Raw genomic sequence first — 21,672 nt, forward strand, 5'->3', positions numbered from 1 at the left:
ACACACACACACACACACAAAGTTTCCTTGTTTTCATTTGGTTACATTGCTAATTCCATAAATAACATTTACAATATCATTACTATTATTCTTCATGGCTTGGACTGCCTTTGCTCTTGACACATTTGCTTGTGACATAACCAAGTCTATGTCCTTAAATTCCACACCTGTTTCATCAACCTCTTCCTCTTCACTCTTCTCTTGTACAGTTGGAGTCTATGTGTTTTCTTGAATGTTTGAGACAGCTTCACCTTGAACTTTGAATTTCTCAGCAGCTGCTAACTGACTGCTGAGATAAGTCTTCAATCTTGGCTTCCCCCAAAACTATGTAGGTATATGAAGCGGGGCTCTTGCGGACATTGGGTTTTGTGATGACAAATGACCCTAGTAACTCGTGCAGCTTGTTGAAGACCCAGTTTGGACCTAGCTTTTCATGACTTCTTTTCACTCTGACTCTTTTTTGCTTTACTGACTGGCAAGTCAGTAAAGCAATTCATCAATTTCTGCCGCTGCTGCCAAGTGGGCTTGTTGTGTGACTACTTGTGTGGAGTCTTGTTCCTCGAGCTCTGGTATTGATTCATCACTGTCAGATTCTGTTCCAGACCCTGTCTCAGCCTGGTGCTGTGGCAACTCCTGCTTTGTAGCAGGGATAGTTTCTGTGGCTTCGCCAGGCATTTTGTGCAAAGAACACGGAGCCAAGGTGGTAGCAGAGAGAGAACTGGCAAGAGCGTGCCCCAAGCTTGTGCAGCAGACCCTCCTTGGACACTTTTTGCTTAAGGCTAATGCTCTGCCACTTGAGCCACAGCATCACTTCCAGCCTTTTCTGTGTATGTGATACCAAGGAATCGAACCCAGGGCTTTGTGCATGCTAGGTGAGCACTCTACCACTAGGCTGCATTCCTGGCCCACAACATGTATTTAAATGCAATTCTACCTCAAGCAAAGTAGTACATCTATCATTTCACATATCCATCATCCGACGTATTAATCCTCTCCTCTCTTTTTTTTTTCTTATGGTAGGAGCACGTAACTTCTCCTGTGTTAGCTTGTTGGACTTTTGCAACTCACTCTTTTTAGTTTACCACTTGATTGCTGCCAGTGAGTTTTAAAAATATACTTGATATGATAATCATGCAAGACATTTTTTCATATTTTTTCTTTATTAACGTTGATTTTTATATCATATTTTAAATGACAGGTTTAACAAACAAGTGTTCAAGGAAGGAATCTCTATTTAAAATCACTGGGACTTAGTATTTAGAACTTAATCAAAATTAGGCTAAGGGTTTGTATGTTATAGAAACATATTAATTTTAGAAAATAAAACATGTCTATAGAGTCATAGGTTTTTATATCTATATAGTTATGTTTATATTTCCGTTACCATTTCCATAGCATTGGGTATACAGATATTGAGTCCTCGATCTTGTACTCTTTGGATTTAATAGCCACATATTAAGGATACTATGTGCCTTTTGTTCCTTAGGTCTTGACTTGTCTCACCCAACATGATTTGCTCTAGATTCATCCACTTCCCTGTGAATGCCATTATTTTATCTTGTCTGTTGGCTATGTAGAATTCCATTGTGTACATATACCATATTTTCTGTATCCATTCATCTGCAGTAGGGCATCTGGATTGTTTCCATCTCCTGGCTATTGTGAATAGTGCAGAGATGAACATAGCTGAGCAGGTGTCCTTATAATATCTTGGGTTATGATGTTCAGGGTAGATGCCCAGAAGTAGTGGTATGGCGGGATCATAGGGAAGGTCTATTTTCAGTTCTTTAAGAAACCTCCACACTGCTTTCCAGAGTGGCTGAACTAGTTTACAATCCCACCAGCAGGGTTCCTTTTTCTCCACAAACCTGCTAGCAACTGTCATTGTCTTGAGTTCAAAATCTTGGCCATTCTTGTTGGGGTAAGGTGGTATCTTAGGGTTGTTTTTATTTGCATTTCCTTTATGACCATAGATGATGAAGATTTTCTCATATGCTTTTCTGCCATTTTAATCTCTTCTTCTGGTAAGTCTCTCTTTAGTTCCCTTGCCCATTTAGTGAGTGGTTTATTGGGTTTGGGTGGGATTAATTTATTGAGTTCCTTGTAGATACTGGATATTAAGCATTTGTCAGATGTATTATTGGTGAATATCTTTTCCCAGTTGGTTGGCTGTCTCTCTAATTTTGCGACTATGTTTTTATCTGTACAGAAACTTTTTATTTTTAGGTAGTCCCATTTATTGAGTCTCTCTCCTATCTGTTGTGACCTTGGAATTCTGTTCGTGAATCTTTTGCCTGTGCCTATGAGTTCCAGAGTCTCTCCTACTTTATCATGTAGCAGTTTCACGGTTTCCAATCTGACGTTGAGGTCTTTGATCCACTTTGGGTTAATGCTTGTGCATGGCAAAAGGCTAGGGTCTATTTTTAGTTTTCTGCATGTGGCTGCCTAGTTTTGCCAGCACCAATAATTGAATAGACTGTGTTTGTTCTACTGTATATCTTTGGCTCCTTTGTCAAATATAAGTTGCCTATAGGTATGTGGTTCTATTTCTGGGTCTTCTATTCTGTTCCACTGATCTTCTGATCTGTTTTTGTGCCAATACCAAGTGGTTTTGTTATTATGGCTCTATAATAGAGTTTGAAGTCTGGTATTGTAATACCTCCAGCATTGCTCTTTTTGCCTAGAATTGTTTTGGCTATTCTAGGTCTTTTCTTGTTCCATATGAATCTTTGAATTATATCTTCTATTTCAGTAAAGAATGTCTTTGGGATTTTGATGGGGATTGCATTGAATTTGTATATCAGTTTGGGCAGTATAGCCATTTTCACTATGTTAGTTCTCCGTAGCCATGAGCATGGAATGTCTTTCCATTTCCTGGTGTCCTCTTTAATTTCTTTCATTAGGCTTTTGTAGTTTTCATTGACTCTTTCAAAAAGCCAACTTTTTGATTTATCAATTTTTTGTATAGTAGATCTTATTTCAATCTCTGATATTTCTGATTTTATTTTTATTTCTGTACTTCTAGTTGTTTCAGAATTAACTTTTTCTTGCTCTTCTAGGTGTTTCAGTTTTTTTTAAGGTTATTTACATGCTCTTCTTCTGTCTTTTTAATATGCGCTCCTAGTGCGATAAATTTGCCTCTTAGAACTGCCTTTGCTGTGTCCCATAAGTTTCTTTGTGATGTTTCTTGATTGTCATTACATTCAAGGAAGTTTTTAATTTCATTTCTGATTTGATCTGTTACCCAGGAGTTATTCAGAAGTATGTTGTTCAGTTTCCAAGTGATTGAATGTTTTTTGACTTTGACTGCATTGTTCAGAATTAATCTGACTCCACTGTGGTCTGATAGAATGCATGGGATTATATCAGTCCTCTTGTATCTGCTTAGGTTTTCTGTATGAACTATTATATGATCAATTTTGGAATGTGTTCCATGTGCTGCTGAGAAAAATGTAAAAAGTTTCCCCTTTGGGTGGAAGACTCTTGTGTATATCTATTAAGCCCAGCTGGGCTATGGTGTTGTTTAAGTCGATGGTGTCTTTGCTTAACTTTTGTTGAGTTGACCTGTTGTTTGTTGAGAGTGGTGTATTGAGGTCTCACACTGTGATTGTGTTTGAGTCTATCTTGTTCTGTAATTCTAAGAGAGTTTGTTTGACAAATTTGGGTGCTCCCCGTGTTGGGGGAGTAAATGTTTATAACTATAATATTATGGGCATGGATTGTACCCTTTACTAATATGTAATGGCTGTCTCTATGTTTATGTACTGATTTTACTGAGAAGTTACTTTTGTCGGAGATTAAGATTGCTACTTCTGCTTTTTTGCACGGTGCATTGGAGTGGAAAATTCTTTTCCATCCTTTCACTTGGAATTTGTTTCTGTCTTTGGCGGTGAGGTGAGTCTCTTGGAGGCAACATATGGATGGGTGGTGCTTCTTAATCCAGGCTGCTGCTCTGTGTCTTTTGATTGGATTGTTCAGTCCGTTTACATTTAGGGAAATTATGGAGAAGTGGTCAGTGTCCATTGTTATTATTTATTTTTACTTCTAAGTTTCTTTCTCTCTCTTTTTCTCCCCTTTTGTGTTTAGTGAATTATAGATAATTGCTTCTTGATGGCAGTTGTTGATGTTCTACAATTTGTTCTCGATTAATTAATATTTTTTGTAACGCTGGTTTAGTGTGCACGTATTCATAAAGCTTCTCTTTGGAGTGAAATATTTTTGTTTCTCCCTCAAATGTAAATGCTAGTTTTGCTGGATATATCAGTCTGGGTTGGCAGTTGTTGGTCTTTAGGACATCAATGATATATTTTTTCTATTGTAATTAGTAAAAGGGTTACATGATATTTGCCAGATAGAAGGTGCATTAATTCACATACATTGATACCCTTTCTCATGTCTTGGTACCCGTTTCCCTCCCCCCCCACACCCCCCACCCGTCTTGGTTTTCCCCCCTTCCCTATCAAATTTCAAATATCCAAATACAAATAAATTCAATATATCAGATAACAAAGTGAGATACTATACCAATATGAGATAACCAAGGGATAGCAAAGGAGATGAGAGACAACATAGTACATTAAGGACAACAATCATTCATTATATGGCCTTTGTTTCACTATCCTGGAGGTCCTTTCAATTAGCTTCACATTATATGTCCTTATGTATCAAGATTTTGCTCTATTGCAAATCTCTGCTAGTAGAGCCCAAGATTTCTACTGATTATGACGAATGAGGGAAACCATTGAGCCTAAGTTCCTTTGAGTCTGGCTTACTTCACTTAATATGATTTTTCCTAAGTCTTTCCATTTCCGAACAAATGGGGCGATGTCATTCTTTTTGACAGCGGCATAGAATTCCATTGGGTACAAATACCACAACTTGTTGATCCACTCATCAACTGAGGGACATCTAGGTTGGTTCCATATCTTTGCTATGGTGAATAGTGCTGCAATGAACATTGTTGTGCTAGTGGGTTTAGTATGTCCTTGTTTCTGGATGGTTGGGTAAATGCCAAGTAGTGGAACTGCTGGGTCATAGGGGAGTTCTATGTTTAGCCTTTTGAGGCACTGCCACACTGCTTTCCATAGTGGTTGAACGAGTTTGCACTCCCACCAACAGTGTAGTAGTGATCCCTCCTGGCCACATCCCCTCCAGCATCTGTTGTCATTCGTTTTCCTGATCCTGGCCATTCTAGCTGGAGTGAGGTGGAATCTTAGAGTTGTTTTGATTTGCATTTCTTTTATGACCAGAGATGTTGAGCATTTCTTCATGTGTCTATAGGCCATTTTTGTTTCTTCTTCAGAGAAGAGTCTCTTTAAGTCTTTGGCCCATTTTTTAATAGGATGGTTGTTACTTTGGAGGTTAGTTTTGGAGTGATTCAATTTTTTGAGTTGTTGACATATTTTAGATATGAGGCCTTTGTCCGTTGTTTGGTTGGTGAAGATCTTCTCCCACTCTGTAGGCTTCCTGATTAGTTTACTAGCTATGTCCTTTGCCATACAAAAGCTCTGCAGTTTAATGCAGTCCCACTTATCCAGCCTTTCTCTGATTTGTTGTGATTCTTGGTCCTTATTAAGAAAGTTTCGACCTGTGCCAAGGAGGCCTAGTGTATCTCCTATTCCTTCCTGTAGAGTTTTCAGTGTGTCAGCTTTTACCTCCAGGTCTTTGATCCATTTGGAGTTAATTCTAGTGCAAGGTGACAAAGAAGGATCCAGCTTTAGTTTTCTGCAGGTGCTTAACCAGTTCTGCCAGCACAACTTGTTGAAGAGGCTGTCTTTCTTCCATTCTATTTTTTTGGCTCCCTTGTCAAAGATTAGGTAGCCATAGGTCTGTGGTTTAATATCTGGGTCCTCAGTTCTATTCTATTGGTCTTCAGGCCTGTTCCTGTGCCAGTACCAAGCTGTTTTGAGAATTATAGCTCTGTAATAGAGTCTAAAGTTTGGAATTGAAATTCCTCCAGCGCTGTTCTTTCTGCTAAGAAGTGTTTTTGCTATACGGGGTCTTTTATTATTCCATATGAAATTTTGGATTGCCTCTTCTATTTCTTTAAAGAATGACATTGGTATGTTGATGGGTATTGCATTGAATTTGTAGATAGCTCTTGGCAAGATTGTCATTTTCACAATGTTGATTCTTCCAATCCAGGAGCATGGGAGGTTTTTCCATTTCCTTAGTTCTGCTTTAATTTCCTTTTTTAGGGTTTTAAAGTTTTCATCAAAAAGGTCCTTTACATTCTTAGTTAAGCTAATTCCTAGGTACTTTATTTTCTTTGAGGCTATTGTGAAAGGAGTTTCTTTCCTGATTATTGCCTCGTTCCTCTCACTGTTGGCATAAAGGAAGGCAGTTGATTTTTGAGGGTTGATTTTATAGCCTCCTACTCTTCCAAAGCTTTGAATCTGCTCGAGGAGCTTGGGAGTAGAGTCTATAGGATTCTTTAAATACAGAATCATGTCATCTGCAAAGAGGGATAGTTTTATTTCCTCTTTCCCTACTTGGATCCCCTTTATGCTTGCTTCTTGCCTTATTGCACTGGCTAGGAATTCTAGTACTATGTTAAAGAGGAGTGGAGAGAGTGGGCATCCTTGTCTCGTTCCTGATTTTAGAGGGAATGGCTTTAGATTTTCACCATTAAGTGTAATACTGGCAGTAGGTTTCTCATACACAGCCTTTATTACATTGAGGAATGTTCCATGGATTCCTAGTTTCTCCAGAGCTTTTAACATAAAGGGGTGTTGGATCTTGTCAAATGCCTTTTCCGCGTCTGTTGAGACAATCATGTGATTTTTTTCTTTGCTCCTGTTGATGTGTTGAATTATATTAATTGATTTGCGTATGTTGAACCAGCTTTGCCTTCCTGTGATGAATCCAGTTTGATCATAGTGTATAATTTTTTTGATGAGTTGTTGTAGACGGTTGGCCAGTATTTTGTTGAGAAGTTTTGCATCGATGTTCATCAAAGATATAGGCCTATAGTTCTCTTTCTTTGATGAATCTCTGTCTGGTTTGGGGATGAGGGTTATACTGGCTTCATAGAATGAGTTTGGTAAGGAACCTTCATTTTCAATTTCGTTGAAGAGCTTGAGGAGTATTGGTGTGAGCTCTGCTTTGAAGACCTTATAGAATTCAGCTGTGAATCCATCTGGCCCTGGGCTTTTCTTAGGTGGAAGTTCTCTTATTGCCATTTCTATTTCAGAGCTTGAAATAGGCCTGTTGAGTTGGCTTAGTTCTTCTTGGTTCAGTGTGGGTATGTTAATATTGGCTAGGAATTCATCCATTTCATCTAGATTCTCAAATTTGTTGGCATAAAGGTTTGAGAAGTATTCCCTCATGATATTCTGGATCTTGGTAATTTCTGTCGTGATATTACCATTTTCATCTGCGATTTTGTTTATTTCGATATGCTCTCTTCTTTTTTTGGTAAGATTTGCTAAGGGCTTGTCAATTTTGTTAATTCTTTCAAAGAACCAACTCCTTGTTTTGTTGATTCTTTCTATAGTTTTTTTGGATTCCAAATCATTTAATTCTGCTTTGATTTTAATTATTTGCTTTCTTCTACTGGGATTAGGGTTGGTCTGTTGCTCTTTTTCCAGGAGCTTAAGGTGGGACATTAACTTGTTGGTTTGCAATTTTTCCAACTTGTTGTTGTAGGCACTCAGCGCTATAAATTTTCCTCTGAGTACTGCCTTTGCTGTGTCCCAAAGGAGTTGGTATTTTGTGTGCTCCTTACTGTTAAATTTCATAAACTGTTGGATTTCTGTTCTGATCTCTTCGATGACCCATTGGTGATTCAACAATGTGTTGTTCAGTCTCCATGAGTTACAGGGTTTTCGTTGGTGGAGATGTGTGTTCAGTTCCAGTTTGATGCCTTTGTGGTCTGAGAGTGTGCATGGAATAATTTCAGTGTTTCTGAATCTGTCCAGGTTTTTTTTTATGGCCTAAGATGTGATCTATTTTGGAAAATGTTCCATGTGCTGCTGAGAAAAACGTATATTGTGTTGTTGCTGGGTGGAATATTCTGCAGATGTCTGTTAGATCTAGTTGGTCTATATAGTTGTTCAGTTCTAAGGTTTCTCTGTTGAGTTTTTGCCTTGTTGATCTGTCCATAGGTGAAAGTGGTGTGTTAAAGTCACCGACAATCACTGTATTTCGATCTATGTATAGTTTCAGTGTAAGTAAAGTTTGCTTGATGAAGTTTGGAGCTCCGGGATTGGGTGTGTAAATATTTAGGATCGTTATGTCTTCCTGGAGGAAAGATCCCTTTAGTAGTATGTAGTAACCTTCTTTGTCTTTTCTTACTAATTTTGGTTTGAAGTCTATTTTATCTGATATGAGGATGGCAACTCCAGCCTGTTTATGGGGGCCGTTAGCTTGATAGAGTTTATTCCAACCTCTCACTTTCAAAAGATGCTTGTTTTTTTGGGTAAGATGTGTCTCTTGAAGACAGCAGAACGATGGCTCTTGCTTTTTGATCCAACTAGACAGCCTATGCCGTTTAATTGGAGAGTTGAGTCCATTGATATTGAGAGTTAGGACTGAGAGATATTTATTAGGTCCTACCATTTTTAAAAGCTTTTATTTGGGCCTATGTCTTGACAGTTCTTGTTGTCCTTAGGTGGTATGCTGTTTAGGTGCCATTTCTTTCCCTATATTGCATTAATTTTGGTTTTCTATGTATAGAACATCTTTCAGAATTCTCGGTAGTGTTGGTTTTGTTGCGACATATTGTTGCAGCTTTTCCCTGGAATGGAATGTTTTTATTGTTCCCTCAGTTATGAATGAGAGCTTAGCTGGGTACAGTATTCTTGGTTAGTAGTTATTTGACTTAAGGGCATGACATATATGCTTCCAGTCACTTCTTGCTTGCATGGTCTCTGCTGAGTAATCTGGGGTTATTCTGATTGGTTTTCCTTTATAGGTTACTGAACCCTTTTCCCTGGCTGCCTTTAGGATCCTTTTTTTGGTTTCTACTGATCCAGTTCGGATTACGATGTGGCGGTGAGATGTTCTTTTCTGGTCAGGTCTGTTTGGGGTTCTAAAAGCTTCTTGTATCTGGATGGGTCTGCCCTTCTGGATATTTGGGAAATTCTCTGAGATGATTCCCTGAAGTATATTTCCAATACCATTGACCTCTTTCTCCAGACCCTCCTCAATACCAATTAGCCTTAAATTAGGCTTCCTAATTGTATCTTGGACCTCCTGAAGCGCTCTCTCATTTTTCCTAGATTTGGATTGACTCATTTTGTGTTCTTTCTCTATAATAACTAAATTATCTTCAGCCCCGGAAATTCTCTCCTCTGCATTGTCTAACCTGCTATCAAAGCTATCTACTTTATTTTTCATCTCCCTTGCTACTAATTGCTCATTTTTGATGCCTTGCATCTCTTCTTTTAGATCATGTATGGATTTCTTTAGCTCCTTGATTTCCATTTGAGTGGTTAACTCAGTAGCTTTATTTTCTTTGAACATTTGCTGGAGTTCGGTCACATTTTTATTTGTGGATTCTATGAATTCATCCATCTTTCTTTGAACAGCCTTTATTATGGCTTCCTTTATGGCTCCTTCTTTTTCACTTATCACCTTGTTTATGGTTTCCTCTTGTTCAGCTATGGCTTCCTCCCTTATCTCTTTCTTTATATTTTCAAATTTTTCATTAATGATGTTTATCAATTGCATTTGTACAGCACTTGGAAGACTCTCCTCTAGGCTTGCCAGTGACTGTTCCATTGGCTGTTTACATTGGGTGGGGGAGGTGGGAGGTGTTGTTTCTTGATTTGACATTTTTCTTGAGTTTCTTGTTCTGCCCATTTGAAAATGGGAGCAAGATTAATACTAAACACGATTATAGTTTTTCAGATATAACCAACCTAGACCTCTGTAGCTGGCAGACTCTAGATGTTCACGAGTTTTGATTGGTGTTATCACTCTTTCTTTTCGTGCAGTTACCGACTAGTCTAATTTTTCACTGATAAGCAATTTATATTCAAAACAATAAGCCTCTCAATCCAATCTCTATTGTCTTTAAGTCCCTCTGAGCCTAGAGGATAATTAAACACCTAGATATACAATGTTGCTCAACAGCCATCAAGTGTAGATCCATGCAGTATAAGGATTGAAAGAGGAGCAGAGGTCCAGAGATAGAGAAATAGAATGAGAGAGGTCAGGGGGTAAGTAGGTAGAGTATTTGAGTACAATGTTTGGAAAGTATTAGAATAAAACTTATGTGTTGCTGCACGACTAGCTCTTAGCCCAGCCAGTGGCCTCACAGTGGACCATGGGATGGACCTGCGAGCTTCCGTCTGAGCGCGGTGGGGGAGGGGTCCTCGCGTTCCGAATTCTTTGAGAAAGTTGGATGTGAGCTTTATCTGGATTTCTTTTCCGGTTTGAGTCCTTCTCCGTTGCTTTTTGAGTTTGTTGTTGTGGATTTGTTTAGAAAGTTGGCTCGTGGGACTCCCTGGTTCTCTCTTTTTGTCAGAGAAAGCTAGGCAGCGTCCCTATTGTCTCGGCGCCATCTTCCTTCTCCCATCAATGATATTTTTTCAAGCTGTTCTTGCATTTAGGGTTTGCGTGGAGAGATCTGCTGTAATTCGAATTTTTCCCCGTTTTAGTATAGCTCTTTTTTTGTTTTTGCAGCATTTAAGATCAATTCCTTGGTATTCAGGTCTTGTGTCTTTACTATGATATGTCTAGATGAGTTCCTTCTAGGATCTTGCCTGTCTGGAGTCCTGAAACCTTCAATAATATGAGTATTTTCCCTTTTGAGGTTGGGGAAGTTTTCTGCTATGATTTTGGTGAATAAGGGTTGCATTCCTTTGTCCTAAAATTCGGCTCCCTCATCAATCCCTATTATATGAAGATTAGACTTCTTTGCTGCATCTGCCAGGTCCTGGAGTTCTCTCTGGTGGATTCTGACTAATCTTTCCAAGGTGGTGATTGTCTGTTCCAGCTCTTGTGTTTTATCTTCCATTCCTGATGTTCTGTTCTCCATCTCAATCTGCTGCTTAATGCCTCCATTTTTGCTTGAAGTGTGGACACTGAGGTGATCAAGTCTGCTTAGAGGGTATTGAACTTTTCTTCCACTTCTCTTTTGAATTCGAAGAGTTCCTTGGAAATTTCTTGCTTTTGTTTTTGGAATTCAGCCTTCATTTCCAAAATCATCTCCATGATTTGAGTCATAGTTTGTGTCTCTTCAGGTGCCATTTCTTGGGATGGTGACATCTCTCACATCCCTTTGCACTTGTTTCCTTTTTGGGCTTTGCGTGGGACTTTGATTATTTATGTATGTCGTAATTCGTCTTTGTGCTCTTCTAGGCATGGAGAACTGTTGTTGTAGTTCGCTCTGTGGTCGGTAGGTGGCAGTCTTTACTTGGATTGGGACAGGTGGTTCTGGGAATCTATGTATACCTGTGGCTCTCGGCCAAATTGATTCCACTGCTGACTAGGTCAGAGTTTGCAGTTTTTGCAGGTGTTCAGCCTGTTCCCAGCTCTCAACCCAACCAGTGGCATCACAGTGGGCTGTGGGATGGGTCTGCGCGCTTCAGTCTCAGCGCGCTGGGCAGATGGTTGGTTTTCTTGTGCTGTTTCGAGGGGCGGGCCCCTCGCTAAGGGTCTGGAGTTTGGGGGTTTTCAGGAGCTCTCAGCTGGACCAGCTGGTTTCTGCTCTGTTCCCAGGGGCGGGGCTCAGCCCGGATGTGGGCTCCAAGGGTGGAGCCACGCCTTTCTGATTCTCAGAAGGTGAGCTGGGCTACTGGTCTACCCTTCAGTTCCCTGCTGTGTTTCTGCACTTTGGCCAGGAGTCTGTGACTATGGGGAGCCCCTTGGTGCGGTCTTGCTGGGGATTCCCAGCTGGAGGGTGCCCGGCTCAAGATTTGAGTGGGACAGTTGCTTCTCGACTCCCGCACACCCCACCCGCTTTTGGAAGGCAGGGTCTCAGTGTCCCCCACTCTCCAGACCTAGTGGCCTGGGAGAGGAACCTATTCGGCGGGTGGTAGCAGGGACACCTCCACCCCTTTGGTGGGGTATTGGGTTTTAGCACCCACCCACCTGTCAGTCTCCAGTCCCAGGCCTGGGGGAGGAGGCTGTTGGGAGAGTGGGGGCTGGGACACCTCTGCCTCCCTTGGTGGGGTGCTGGGTCTTAGCACCTGCCTGCCTGTCAGTCTCCAGTCAATGGCCTGGGGGAGGAGGCATTTGAGGGAAGGGACAGGATTCTAAATTCCTTGCCTCCCTGCACTTGCCAGTCTTTCTCAGGCAGGGTGGAGGGGTCTGAGTTAAGTTCTATAGCTCGCACCAGCTCTGCTTTCCCAATGGGTTTGGGCTATCTACTGGGCTACTCACTCCTCTGCCTTTGGCTGTGGGCTGCTCCACAGTGTTGGAGAATCAATCAGTCCCCTCAGATCTCAGCTGCCGCCTGTGTTCGGCGTCTGTGTTCCGCTGCTTGCTGGCCGGGTCTATGGTGGTTTCTGCTGTGATTGGGGCTGCCCGCCCGGCGCCCTCCCCCGTGGCTTTTCTGGCTAGGGATGGGGGAGGGGTCCTCGCATTTTGAATTCTTTGAGAAAGTTGGATGTAAGCTTTATCTGGATTTCTTTTCTGATTTGAGTGCTCCTAACGTTGCTTTTTGAGTTTGTTGTTGTGGATTTCTTAAGGTAGTTGGCTCATGGGATTCCCTGGTTCTCTCTTTTTGTGGGAGAGAGCTAGGCGGCATCTCTATTGTCTTGGCGCCATCTTCCTCTACTGCAAGACATTTTTCTTGAGAAAATATTGCTTTGTAATATGTGCTGGTTTGGGATTAGACTGTCCATATATCCTAACCTTTTTGAGCCTCCATTTTAAGTAAACAGTGATAATTCTATGATGTAAAACTGTTTGTACATGGTGTTATAAATGTTAGTAATGCTCTACAACATTTTGTGTGCATGAAAGAAGTACTTATTCATAATTGTTTAGTCATATTAATTTTCTGTACTGTAAGTTTCATGAGGTCAGAAACCCCATCAGTGTGTTTATAGTGTCATATCAGTACCTCTAAAAGAGATATGCAACAAATATTATTTATCGATTATCTAAATCTAAATTCAATCTCATTCTACAATCTATGTTTCCATGCATTATTTTCACATGTTCTTCCTTTGGAAGAACATACTTTTATCCACTTTGGTCATCTGATATAGCCTCAGTCCTTCAAATTATCAGGTTGTACCTTTGGGACCTCTTAGTAGTCTAATTCCCACTATAGACAAATTGTTTTCTTCTATGTTCTACTGTTGTATATTGTACATATATTTTAACACTTCTGTTAATTATAACTTCATTTACTAGATATATTCTCTTTTACATTTTTTGTGCATACAAGTATATATGTACATTTATAAATGTATAGTTTTTATTTACAGTTATAGAAAATATTTATTATTCTGAGAAATTCTGAGAAAACTGAGGCTTAGAAATTTTATAAAACTAATACAGGTTAAAGAAATAAACATTTGGCTGGGATTTGGCCTAGTGGTAAAGTGCTTGCCTAGTGTGCATGAAAACCCAGGTTTGATTCTTCAGTACCATATATACAGGAAAAGCCAGAAATGGTGCTGTGGCTCAAGTGGTAGAGCTCTATCAAGCCCAAGGACAGCACTCAGGCCCTGAGATCAAGCCCCAGGACTGATCAGTTGCTGCTGCAAGATTTTAGTGGGGCAAGGTTGTTTATCTAATTATTAATCTCATAGATAAGGCTGGTCTTGTTGCTTAAATCCATGTCTTGTATCAGAATAATTTTTATCATTATCTCATGCCCATATAAAGGGTTTAAGTGATATTTGCCCTTGTTTGCCAGATATTGTCACCCTGATTCAAGACCAAAAAATTCCAGGTAGAGTCTATTTACTCATGAAAGTCTTAGTATTGTGAGAACATACTTGGATATTTAGATTCTGGATCTAATTTTATTTTATGTTTTACTTTAACTCATTGAAAATAGTTCAATTAAAAATGAATACAGGTTCAATTAAAATTAGCAGTTGAAATTCTTATTAAAGAACTCTATTACCATACACACTGAAATCAACTGTTATCTTTAGAATCAAAAATTGCACACATCATGACTTAGTTATGTGTTTCAGTTTCTATTGTTTTTCATTTGTAAGAGATGCATTTTATATAAAGAGTATAAAGGATTTAGAGTAGGTGGCTCTACAAATTGTCGAGTGTTCTTGTCATTCAGGTACATTTGAGTGAATGAACACAAAGTACTTTAAAAAACTGCACTGTCTTCCTTTTTTGACATAGTGTGTTCCACAAATAATATTTAACTAAAGTTATATAAATCTCACTCCATGATTGAACTACCAAATTAAAACTGAAGTTATGTTCTTGAAATAAACTTTTTCATTTTATATAAATGGATAACTGAAAAACATATCTAGCCACAAAATGTGCACAAGAATAGGAAAGGGAAGGTGGACCCTGGGAGTTCATGTCTGTAATTTTAGCTACAAGAGACTGGGATCTGAGATTCACAGTTTGAAGGAAGTTCAGGAAGGAAAGTCCAAGAGAAACCTGATTTCAGTTAACCATCAAAAGGCTGGATGTGGAGCTGTTGCTCAAATGGTAGAGCAGTGGCTTTGAACAAAAGAGCTTCAGGGCAACTCTCAGGCCCTGACACCAATCCCCAGGACCAATAGCTTTAAATAAATGAATAAATAGAATAAGAAAGAAATGCAGGCTCATCCTCCTGAAGGGGCCTTGCGTATAGATCTCAAATCTTTTCCCATAGCCACTTCCCTGGTGTTGCCCAGCAACTCCTCACACAGCTGCTTTATGAAATCACACTGCTGACTGCCACACCCTTTGACCACCTGGACCCCAGAGTTTCATAATGTGGAACACATTTCTGCAGTGGTTCTAACCACAGGGTGTGTGTTAGGACTGCAGAAGGAGCATTGATGGTTTGTATTGACTTTTGAGACTCAGCCTAGTTCTGGCAGCAGCCAGACCAGCCTTGGAGCAATGGAGGAGCCTAAGGCTAACATTCAGCCATACGTTTGGCTTATTTGGACAGAAATCTTCAGGATTGTGAAAACAAGACCTGAAAAACTGATTTTAGATTTAAATCCCTACAGTTTTCTATGGGAACTCGTGGGGTGTGTGGCTATTGTAATCTTGATCATTCCATTAATCTTGTGGGTAAGCTTTCAGTCAGTCAGAGGTTGGATTTACCTGAAAAGACAAAAACAGCTTGCCCAAACATATTCAGGAACAATTGAAGAAACCTGCAAACTACCTTCAGAAGGTAGCCTTGTTCAAGAAGAGCATGAAGGCTTCAAGTCATCAGTAAAGGATGCCAGTTTTGAGAAAGGCTCCTCAGAGTTAGAGAATTTGGAGGCAGCATGTGAAATGCTGGCCAGGTCCAGCTCTCAACTTGAAGAGCTAGTCTTTCTAGAAAAGACTCTAGAAGAAGTCAGAAGGAAGAATTCTGAGCAGGATGCAATGTTGAGCATGTTATCAACAACAGAACAGCAGCTAGAAGACATGTCAAAAAGCCTCAGGTCAGAAGTAGATGAGGCTCAAGAGAACCTCAGTGTGTTGTGGACGAATAATGCACAACTACAGGACTCCCTCACAGATACTTTGGATGAGAATGCCCAGCTGCAGCAAAGTCTACAAGACCTTTCCCAGCAAGCTGAAATCCTGAGACAACAGGTGAGTGAGCTTGGTAAAGAGAGAGTAGCAGTTGAAAACTGCCAAGTCCATGCAGAACAAGTTCTGAATGATAAAGAGAATGAAGTCAGGGCTCTTACTGAAAAGTTGGTAAAGATGAATGATTGGGATGCTGTGCTAGAAGCAGACATGTTAGAGGATGGTGCCTTGAAGCTAAAGAGTGAAGTAGAACTTGGTGCCTCTAGCTATTCAGCGCAACTTTGAAGCTTTGCAGAAACTAGTATATGCCGGCAATTTAAGTGCTTCCTTACAAACCTTAGAAAGAGAAAGAAAGCAAATTTACACTAAGCTGCGTGAAATTGATACGACAAAGGAAAAGCTTCTTGAACATGTTAAATATCTCCAGATTGAAAAAGAATCTTTACAGAGTACAATTGATGATTTAGAAAGAGAGATGCCATTGCTTCAGCAGAGATCTAAAACCATGGCTGAAGTATATCAAGAGAAAGTACCAGAACTTTATAGGAAATTGGTGTTTGAGGAACAGAAATGGCTAGAAGTAGAGGAGAAAATTTCCAAAGCAGATGAAAAGCTGTGTTATGTAACTGTTCAGCTGGACATCTATAGAGAAGTAGCTGGAAAGGTTGAAGAGAAAATGAAGAAATGTGCTCTTCATTATCAAAATGAAATTATGTCTTACGAGAAAAAAGTAAGTGTCACACGGTTGGCATCTGAGGCAGCTGAAAAAAATCTCAGCTACTTTAGAAGCGTAAATGCCTGCAAGAGACAAAAATTAGCTAGACTGAAGTTGGAACATGAACTTTCAGGAAATGGTCCTGATATGTTTGACATCCCAAGTACCACATTTGGCAGACGACATTTCTCTAATGATCCCATTGCAGTAGGGCCACTTCCATGCAAGAGGATGGATTGTCTGAATACTACAATTTTTTGGGGGGGTCCAATCAGACCCCCATTTCCATGGTCACATGACAGAGGAAGAATCTTAAGAGTTGACAGTGTCCCAAGCTATCAGGTGAAGAAATACATAGCAGGCTCAAGGTATGACCCACCTGCCGCCTGCCCAGCCACCTTCTGATCCCAAGTCCCTATCTGATGTGTGCAAAGGAGAGCAAGAAATGTTGTCTCCTCCATCAGGTCACCTATATCCTGACCGAGCTCTACCTCTGCACAGTCAAAGTAGACTTTACCCTGATTCTGCTAAACTGCCTGAACCCGAAGTTCTTAGACATTTGAATATTCCTTCTTTGTATAAAATGAATGCATCTGTCTCTTCGGAAATGGAATCCAGAAGAAAAGATGCCAAAAGTCATCTTGTTTAATACTAATGTGTCTGATTTAATTCTACATGTTGAGAGAGAAGCATAGGTCCTGTTCCTGGTCCTCCTAGAGGTTTACCAGGAACAGTGGACCTCAGGAGCCAGTGTGTGGGGAGGGGCCACCTCGTCCTCCAACCCCAGAAAGCACCAGGTGTGGACTTAGTCCGGATTATTTTTCATCAGGGGACTTTTATGGACCATCACATCCTCAGTTACCTGTGAAAAGTGTCAATTTCCACATGGATTTTGATCATTTCGTTTCACCAAGAACTGGTTTACCAAATCAAGTCTTACCAATGGATACAATGAGGAAGTCAGTGAGAATGGGCCCTCCTGGTCCCCTGTCTCATCCGCGTTGTCCATATTTTTGTCCACCAAGGAGCTTTGACCAATGTTTTCTCTGAGAAACGAGTATCACCAATGGCTTTTCTTCATTCAGTACCCCCAAGACATGAATTTCCTTTCCCATTTCCCCTATTCTCCAATTAGTAGTGCATTCAAATAAAGATGCTACTGCTTTCTAGAAAAACAGAATGTTGATAATGTTTTTCATCTGTTTTCAATGTGATTTTTAATCTTGTTTTCTTTTAAACAGATGTTATTCAAGGGATTCTATTCTTCTAATTCATTTTTGTTTTTGTTTTAGTCACTTGTGGGGCTTTACCCAGGGCCTAAAGCTGTTTTGCCTTAGGTTTGCACTATACCATTTGAAGTACTGCTCTACTTTTTCCTGGTGATTAAATGTAGATGAGAATCTCATGGACTTTCCTGCCTGGGATGGCTTAGATCTAAGATCCTCAGTTCTCATCCTCCTAAATAATAGGATTACATGTGTGAACTACCAGCTCCTGAGTGAAATGAATATTAATGAAAATCTTCTATGTATAGTATTTTTCAAATTGATTACTGAAATATGAATATGATTTCCATTTTATTGTATTAAGGTGGTATATTTTCTATGGATAACAATCTGCAAATTTATATTTAAATATGAATATATTTCCAGTTAATATTACTTAGGCTGTATATTGTCATATATTATGGTAGTGTAGATTACATGTGTCTCTATTATCTATTATTACCTAAACAATAACTGGAATTTTATCCATATAATCTTTTTTTTTGGCCAGTCCTGGGCCTCAAACTCAGTGCCTGCACACTGTCCTTGGGCTTTCTCAAGACTAGAGCTCTCCCACTTGATCCACAGCACCACCTCCAGCTTTTTTCTATGTATGTGGTATCAAGGAATTGAATCCGGGTCTTCGTGAATGCTAGGGAAGCACTCAACCAGTAAGCCAAACTCCCCACCCCCACACATATAATCTTGAAATTTAATATTTTAAATATGATATATAGATGGGTTAAAGTTATGTAAGTAATGCATTGTGTACATTTCTTGTCCAACATTGTCATTCCCTCCCTCATTTCTTCTCCCACTTTCCCTCCCCCACAGCTTTCCCCATCCTAAATTGTAAAGTTCATTTCCAACATGGTGTCTTGTGAGTATCACTGTTTCATTGATTCACCCTTTGCCCTTTGTTTCATTATTTTGTTATTCTCCTGTCTGTAGCAAATTGGATAAATGTATATGCAATATACAGGGTACCTAAATCAAAAACAGCAACAGGAGGGCATAAAAGGGAAAAATAAAAAGAAATAATTTCACGTAGTACATTAAAAGTAACAACAACAACATAACCTCTCCTTTCTCTGTCTTGGAGTTCATTTCTATTGAGATTCCTCTTCACCCCAGTTAGAATGGCCATTATCAAGAAAACAATAGTAGATGCTGGCAGGGATATAACCCCCAAAAGGAGCCCTATTACAGTTGGTGGGAATGTAAACTGGTTCACCCATTCTGAAAGCACTATGAAGGTTACTCAAAAGACTAAACATGGAGCTCTCCTATGACCCAGAAATCCCACTCTTGGGAATTTATTCAAATAATCACAAAGTCACACGAAAGCTTCCAGCACAACTATCTTCATTGTATCATTACTTACCATAGGTAAGATATGGAACCAATCAAGGTGCCCCTCAGTAGATGAATGGATCAAGGAAATGTATGTGTACACAATGGAATTTTATGCTTTCATTAGAAAGAATGATATCACCTCATTTGTAAGGAAATGGAAAGACTTGGAAAAAATCATATTGAGTGAATAAGCAGACCCAAAGAAACATAGTCTCCATGGTTTCCCTCATTTCTAATAATGGGTATATGTCTAAGATAGTCCTTTCAGAGGATCACAATAGCTTACTAACTCTGTACATATACGTATATAAAATGATAGTAATCAAAGTGATGATATTATATACACTTCAAAGGTCTCCTTTCATTTCAAGAAATGTATTCACTTCAGTTGCAAAGAAGTATGAAAATATGTTTATACTTTAATAGATTTTTAATATGACTTCATGTTTGTCATTGATAAAAAAACACTAGCTAATTTTATATTAAAAATATATAGGTTAACTGGGCACTGGTGGCTCAGTTTTGTAGTGCTAGAGGTTGAAAGCTAACCTGGGCAGGCAAGTTGTATGAGGTACTTATCTCCACCAAATACTAAAAAGTTGGAAGTGGGTCTGCAGCTTGAGTCAGAATGCTAGCCTTGAGGAAGAAGGTTATGGACAGAGCCTTGTCTCTTGAGTTCAAGGCCCAGAAGTTTGTGTGCACACACACATAAGCTCAAACTGTATGTGTGTGTGTGTGTGTGCATTTTTCTGGGACTGTCAGGATTTGATCATAGTAATAAAAAAAATGCTGAACTTTATGCTATGTTTTTCCTCAATTAAAAGTTCTGAATCAGGGTATTCAAAGGAAGACCTTAAAAATTGCAGATATAAAATATCTAGAATGTTTTTTTCTTTCAGCACTGCCCTTCTAAAGTGCCAATGAACTAGTGTGTAGAGTGTGATACGTGCAGTTCTCTAGTCCTTACAGAAATGGAGTCAGCAGCTGGCGTGGCAGCTTAGTCATCAGGTAACTGTGCGTCCAGCCTTTGCCTTCACATGAACATCAAGTACATTTTATAAAACATCATTGCTATTCATTAAAATATTTCAACCCAACTAACACTATATAAAGACTATGTTAGGGCTCAACTAGGCGAGCCTCTAAATCTTGCTGCTCTGGAGGCACATAATTGCAGTAAGAGTTGAACTAGCCATAAAATGTGCACAAGATTCTTCATAGGAAGAGTATTATAGCCTGCATCTCTTACCCTAGCTACAGAGAAAGCACATTGGTTGCATACAATGACAGAAGCTTGTCATCTTCAGTAATGCAGGGAAACACAAGTCAGAGAATTACAATCCAGGTCAGCCCAGGCACAGAGTGTAATCCTAACTTGAAAATTACTAAGGAAGCCAGATAATGGTTCTCAGCTGGAATTCTCTCTTCTCTGGCGGCCAGAAATTTCAGTTTAAGATTGTCTTGCTCAGAAAAGTATGTGGGAATGTGATCTATAAAATAACCTGGAAAAAGCCAGGGTGGAGCTGAGGGTCAAATGGTAGCTCTTCCATTGGCAATGAAAGCCATGCATGAGCAAATGATCTTGAATTCAAACCCCAATTGGGGGGTGGGGGGAGGGTAAAAAAGCAGTGTTAGGAACCACCTGATAATTTTTAAAGTGAAAGCTCCAATCTTTTGTTATTTAGTTTTTGATGTCCTCAAATACATGAATCAAAAAATTTAGGCTCCATTTAGCTTTCTGTTAAAATCTATTTAATCAGTAATATAACTTCAAACAAATTACAAATGTTTTTTCTCATTTTCTTCACTTATAAAATATAGACATTTTTTATTTCTGTGTATACTTTTAATATCCCTGGACCCTATCATACGCAGAACCTAACAAACATTTGTCACCAGTCTTTTTGTTTTTTGCCAGTCCTGGGCTTGAGCTCAGGGCCTGAGCACTGTCCTTGGACTTTCTCAAGGCTAGAGCTCTACCACTTGAGCCTCAGCACCACTACTGGCTTTTTTCTATGTATGTGGTACCAAGGAATTGAACCTGGGTCTTCATGCATGCTAGGCAAGCACTCAACCACTAGGCCAAACTCCCAGCCCGTCACCAGTCATTTTTAAAAATAAATCAATAACCTCATAATACCAGTTAATTGATGGGTTAATCATGCTCAAGTAGTGTAGATGAAAGATGTATAAGAGACAGGAGAATGTTGAGACATGAATTTGAATTTTAAATCATTGTAGATTTGAAAGATACATTTGAATAGTCAAGAAAAGGTGAAGACATTCTACTGTATACCTTTTGCCTAAAACCTTTTTACCCTCATGAGTCTAGAATGATAAAATGATTTACACACATACACGCACAGAGGCAGTACTGGTGTACTGGAACTTCAAATCAAAGCCTCGTGATTCATAGCCTTATGGTCTTTGAGCAATGCCCTCAGCCCATTTAACTTCAGTTTTTGTAGGGAGATGATAGTCTCAAGTTTATGTACATGTCCAACTTCTATAACAATCTCCCTATTTCTGCTTCCTTCATGTAAAGCTTCACAGGTGCATGGTTTTTTTTGTTTGTTTGTTTGGTCATGGGGCTTAAACTCAGGCTCTGTAAACTGTCCCTGAACTCCATGTTTTTTCTTGCCACTTCTGGGGCTTGAACTCAGGGCCTGAACACTGTCTTCAGGTAACTTTTGCTCAAGGTTAGTGCTCTGCCAC

General features: G+C 39.6%; 1 protein-coding gene and 1 pseudogene across 1 annotated transcript in view; one reads left to right on the top strand and one right to left on the bottom strand.

The window, feature by feature from the left end:
• Positions 1-21,672, top strand: part of Gpr158 (G protein-coupled receptor 158) — a 231,767-nt gene that overhangs the window by 30,368 nt on the left and 179,727 nt on the right. The gene's annotated exons all lie outside the window — the stretch shown is intronic.
• Positions 34-675, bottom strand: LOC150046013 (nascent polypeptide-associated complex subunit alpha pseudogene; annotated as a pseudogene).

This window comes from Megascapheus bottae, chromosome 26, assembly GCF_031878675.1.
Source record: "Megascapheus bottae isolate mThoBot1 chromosome 26, mThoBot2.hap1, whole genome shotgun sequence".
In the NCBI taxonomy this organism is placed as follows: Eukaryota; Metazoa; Chordata; class Mammalia; order Rodentia; family Geomyidae; genus Megascapheus; species Megascapheus bottae.